Here is a 6546-nt window from a genome sequence, read left to right as displayed (position 1 = left end):
CCAGTTATCTAACAGTTGGATAAATGTAGCAAACCAAATGTAAAACCTCCAAATACTTGATTCAAACAATCATCTCAATACTTGATTCAAACAATCATCTCAATCAATCCATATACATAATCACAATTTGTAAGTACCAAAAAAAAAAAAAATATATATATATATATATATATATATATATAAAACCGGAACTACCCACAAAGTCAAGGTTAATATACAGGGACGGAGCTAAAAGCAGGCTAGTCATTTTACAATCCCCTCTAACACTTGGGGAAAAAAATATTATAAGTAAATTTCACAACTAAGCTAATGTTGGCCACTCCGCCTCATTTAAGATGATAAAGTCATTTACAGTTAAATTTTAAATTTTGGCACCTGCAATCTGAAAATCGTAACTCCGCCATATCTCGCACTAGGTTAAACCTAACTCAGTGTGTACCAGAGCTGTTTATGTCCCATCGCATGTTTTATTGATCCACTTTCTCCACATTACATCAAAGTCACGAGTTTCAAGTCTCAAGTTTAAACATCAGAAATAGAACCTTAAAATATGCACTTGCCAATCTGTTTACCGACCAAAATATACCAGCAAAATAAGGGTGATGCATACCAGCTGCTACCATATAAACCTAACTCATAGTGCGCTATGGACATGCCTATCTGTCTCTCATACCATATAAACCTCAATCTGGTGGTCTCTTGTTCATGGCAGGAAGACCACAAGAATGGCATTTTAATTTGTAGGGGCCATTCCACCCAATTTTACAAAACCCGCTTCTCACATTTTAGTGTTGATTTGAAATGACACCACATATGATCTTGATTAGTGACCCCCATTTGGTACCCGCCCTTTCAAAAAATTGTCTCATAACCTTTTGGATCATTCAAATTTCACATCAACCCATTGAAATGACTACTTATCTGAAATAGTATTCGAATGATTCCAATTCTATCTTTTCTTGTGTTTACTAACACATGGGTATTAGAATGATTTCAATTTCTGACTTGTTTTTTTGAAACCAAACATTTTTCACTCAGCTAAAAATTATGTGGTAACCACATTAAAATTAGTAATCAACTAAAGGAGTAGTTAATCCGATACCAATTCCTAAACTTCCCAATTCATGACTTCCTCCATTCATGTGGTAAGTAAACATGCCATAAAAAGTTGGGCACATGTATGATGGATCAAATTATTAGTGATTGTCCTATGACACACTCTCATATGAAGCCAAACATAACACAATGGATTCCTAGCTGCTATCTGACCCACAAAAGTCATTGCCCCCTCTATAATTTGGGCAAGGGGTCCATAAAGATTCTAGGTTGCCCTACTAAAATTTGCTGTCTTTTTATCATTTCAACCAGAGAGTAACTTAATGTCCACGAAACCGGGATTAGGCAAACAAAATAGGGTGTTTAAGATTTGATCTAATTTAATTAATAATAACATCATACATCACACATTTTGTGTATGTTTGTCTATATTATTAAGGATAACATTTTTGCGCACTACTTTAACTCGGTGTCTACCGTCATCATCATTCTCAATACTTGACATATGTCCATAAGTATAACCATAGTTAACTCTTTTCATTTTTGTTTTTCTAATAACATTATTATGAAAGAGAAATAATACTTTAATAACATATTTCCGGATTTACCTCTCTTCACTTGTAACCCAACTGCTCTCTCCTTGAGACGTCATTTTTCCTCAACTCCAATCTAACAGTGTCAAACTCTAATTCAAAAATAAAAATAAAAACCAAAAATTAAACGAACCATAATCTTCAAACCGTATGCGACTGATATACGTGCGTAACATAAAAACTAAAGCTTAGTTGCAGATCTAATGAAACCAAATCACCATCCATGAAACAACCTGAAATCATATATGGGAGGATTTGCAATTAAATTGAATCAGAGCATCAAGTGAGATGATGGAGAGATCTGAACCCATGTTTCCATGTCGAGCCAAAGAAGAATCAAGGTCATCTACAAAGCCTTTCATTGGCATATCATGACCTGCTGATGCAATTTTTGACTTCGGGAAAGGGAAAGCGAGATTGTTTTGTTGCTAACCCTGCTTGGCGGTTCAAGGAGATCACGACATGAGGAGTTTTTATAAATAAATAAAAAATAGTCAAAATTTACTTAAATTTTTGCAAAAAAATCACCTAATTAGACTCAAATACTCTCAAAATTAAAACCCATATAAACCTAAAAAGCAAAAGGTTTATCTCTTTTTGGTTATTTTGTGTTTGCAATTTTAATTGGGATGCCTATGCCAGAGTTTCTTCGATCATGCGTGATCGCTAATTGAGGCGCACCATATTGTCTACATTTTAATGTTAGATTGCTCTGTTATTGTAATGGCCCCTTGTGACTAGTGACTTTTTTGACTGAATTATGAATGCAATCTCAAAATTTCTATAATAAAAAAACAACCAAAAGACTCTCTAGGTCTCATAAAATAAAATTAAAAAAGATGAAACAATGTAAGCACATACATATATATTTTTTCACAAATGAACATTTTCATAAAGATTTGATTGATGATAGTGCATGAAGGTTTTCCTTTAATTAATAGGGTAAATATATCTAAATTTTCAGAACATATGTGAAACAATATAATATACTTGGTAAACTTGAATGAGAGCTTTATATTCCCTAGACTATTGAAGCGAACTGACCATTTATGGTCCACTAAAGTATTGCAACTCAAATACAAATATGTTTCTTGGCATTATGATGATGTGTGTATGTGTATACTTATATGGCTTATTATCACAAAATGTCCTTGGCGTTTGCAAAACTATCAGATTATATCCTTAAAGTTTTTTTGTATCACTCATGGTCCCTAACGTTAATATAAGTGCTCTTAAATAGTTATTCCGTTAAAAAAATCGTTAAATCCCCAAGTTTATGAGGGATATAATCGTCAATTCTCTTTTACCTCTCACGCTTCAAATATATTTCCTCGTGGTCATCGTCAACATCATCAGACCAATTTCTATGCTTTTTCTGAGAAATAGGGTTTTTCAGTCGTGGAAAATTGGGCGGTAAAGCTTCTGCAAAAGTGTCTGAGAGAAGATGGGTGAGGCAAATTAGCGTTGGGAGACCGAGACCAAACCTACATTTGTGCACTCAGGGGTCTTGACCAGGTGTAGAATCTCCAAATCCAAGCAATTGGAGATGGTAGGGAGGCCTACGTCACTGACCTTAAGCTTTTCTAGATGGATCTCAACCATGGAGGTGACTTGCTCTACTATCACCTGGAGAAGCTTGTCCCAATCGCCAGAGCACCTGAAAAGCTTCAGAGTCCTCAGATTCTTCTGTTTTCTCTGTTTTTTGCTTTTGGGCTTTATTCGTCGAGTGTTATAAAAAAAATACAGGAATTTTTGTGGCACGAGTAGTTATGAGAATTGGGTTTTACTGCCAAAGTCTAATGCATTAATTCTTAGTTAATTTTTGTTTTCTTTTTGTTGTTTTTTGGTGTTGCAGAGTACAAATCAAAGTAGTAGAGAAGCTTCAGAGCTCAGACTGAAACGACAAGTCGTCAGCAAGTGTGATCGCAGTATGCTTCTAGCCACGACGACGACATGCCGGAAGATCGCAGAAGATTCGTCGTCGGCCTCCATCGGGCAGATCGCAACCGTTGATTTGGGATTGGAGCGATGGCTGTCGTGGTAAAGCTTCTTAACAAAAGTGTCTGGAAGTGATTTTTTATGGAAGTCATGTAGGGGTTAATGTGATGGAACTGAACGTGGTTGATGATATAATTGAATGTAGTTGAATGTGTTAGTTTATTCAATTTGTTCAACGTGCGATGTTTACAGTTCAATTTGTTTATGTTATTCCCTTCCATTTTAACCCCTTACCTTTAGCAATTCCAACAAGAAATGGAGGGAAATGGTTCCAAATTGGTGGCAAACGAGTCTGAGTCATTGAAGAGGCCAAAAGATTGATTTGACTATTATATTCCTGAATTTAACTTTTTTTTTTTAACAAATGGACTATTTAAGTGCACTCGTATTAACATTAGGGACCATGAGTGATATAAAAAAATTTAAGGATGTAATTTGATAGTTTTCGCAAACGTCAGGGACGTTTTGTGATAATAAACTTACTTATAATTACATCAAGATTTCATATAATGCATATAATTCCATGAAAATCATATTAGTATGGGGTAAGATAAGTACAGAAAACATATTATAAAACTTGACCCGTGCTAATTTGACTTTGTTATTAATAAAACTTTATTTGCACTTACCAGGGCCTTATGCAACCAGATTTTGACCAAAACTAAAAAGAAAAACATGATTAATCAAGTGTAATGGATCATCATTCAGACAATGGAAAAGGTAAATTTATTATCCCTTTTTTTTTTGGTAGATAGGAGGGCTAAAGGCCACCATTATCGTTGTTTATTTTCTTATGAAGTTAGTTTCGGATGTCCATTTATCCCCATATTTTCTGCTAATATGCCAATTATTATTATTTTTAAATAAGAGCTATATTAAAATTAGGCCAAAAGGAAAAGAATACCTTGGAGCTAAAACATCTTTGCCCTCACAGGTAGTTTGACTAGGGCTCCAATACTTCTTCAAACTTGCGTTTAAAGACTCTCAAATTTTTATTTTAACATAGTTATAAATAAAATAAAAATAAAAATAAAAGAAAGAAGATCTAACAGCATTTTGATTTTTAGGTTTATGTACATTTTAGTTTAAGGGAATTTGAGTCTATTTAGTTGAATTTTTTACTTTTGTTTATATAAAAACTTGATCATGAGGGAATGATGAGATCATTAGCTTATCTTGAGGCATGAGCAAACCAAATAAAACCGAAAGAGCTTTAAAAAGTAAATAAATAAATTAAAATCAAAATCAACTAGATAATGGATTAATTTCTACAAGGCTTATAATCACTAGCGGATCTACAGAGCTAGTCTAACATGAGGCATTTTTCACTAAGTTGGACTATATTCACCCGTTTTTAGTTCAATTATGTGATGGTAGGGTAAAGTTCCTCATTCGCTTGAAAACCATTGGTGGTCAACAAGTCAACTTTCTTTGGTGTGCAAGCGTGTCACTGTTAACAGTTAAAAACCCTAATAGACTTGTGAAAAATAGATAACTTACACCCCAAATTGCTGACTTTAACAAGTGATTGTGAATTTGGGTGAGAAATATCTCCCAAGTAAGTTCTTTTCTTGCATCAGGCTGGTAAAGACTTCACAAAACTGGTAGTTTTGGCCATAATGAATATTGGGAATAGATCAAACTTTTCTGAGAAAAAACTCCCTATTACAGGACTTTCAAGACAAAAGGAAAATGCCACGTCTGCAGGGAGAATAGAACATTGGACTTCGATTTTTGCATGGATGACTGCCTATGACTCAGGCTGGATTGAGTGTACCTATACTGGATCTAAACATCAGCACCTTCAACCGATGAAGCTTAGCTGGAAATCGATACCATGCTTGAGATTGACAGAGCTTTAATCTGTTCTGGACGTAAGAAAGCCTGCTGGATGGGCAGGAATAAGATTTCTTTAGTCTGGATAGGGCTGGATTGATGATTACTGGCCTGGAACTACACTATGACACCTGTTCTGCTTGATTATGAGTCATCCAAGACTATTCTGGCAATTCTGAGAGCTCAAGATATTTTTGTAAATTTGTTGAGGTTTTCATATTATGAAAAACCCGAATCTTGCTTGATGTGGCTTGTACTAAACCAAATTTGTGACGAGAGAGAGTACTCGTTTCCTTTGTGAACTGTTTCTCTAAGTTGAGCTGAAGTCAGAAACATGAGTTTTGGTTGATCTATTTTTCTATGAATGGAAGAGTTTGGTTGCCCCAAGGTTTGAAGGCTTTTTGGGATCAAATGGCTCTTGTTTTGAATTTGTCAGTGTGACTTTGAGAGTTTTTATTTTGATTGAATTTTTTGGCTGTCCCCAACCATGTTCATCTCCTTTTATATTTATAGAGAATATGAATGAGGCTTTGTTTTCAATGTTTGAGGACATATATTTTTTCAAAAAGATTTTCTAATGCAGAGGAATTTATTTAATCTGGCAAAAAAGAAACCTATCAATAATCAGTCTCTATGATGGTCCATTTGCTTTTTCTGGCAAAAACCAACTCTTTTGCTCTCTGCTTGTTTCTTGAAAAACGATAACCTGAATAACCTGCCTTGGTGGTCTGTTTTGCTTTTGGTGAACAACCCTCTTGTTTCCTACTTATTTCTTAAAAATGTAACCTACTATGAGTCTAGAAAGGAAACTTGGCCGCCCTTTTTTTCCGGCATTTTTTGAATGGTTTATGGAAGAGAGTGTTCTCTTGGTTAGCCTGTTTTTCATTAACTCCCCATCACTTCTTCTATCTTTAGTTGAAAATTTTGACATTTCAAAATCATATGGGTCTTTTTTTTGGGAAGAAGATCTTTCAAAATGTCTGTTGATTTGAATTGAGACCAATTGTGGTGATCAATTTGGCTGGGCTTTTGGGGATATTTGATACTGGGCCTAATCCAAAAA

The sequence above is a fragment of the Prunus dulcis genome, chromosome 1 (genome assembly GCF_902201215.1).
Source record: "Prunus dulcis chromosome 1, ALMONDv2, whole genome shotgun sequence".
Taxonomy (NCBI): domain Eukaryota; kingdom Viridiplantae; phylum Streptophyta; class Magnoliopsida; order Rosales; family Rosaceae; genus Prunus; species Prunus dulcis.
Note: the sequence above shows the minus strand (reverse complement) of the source record.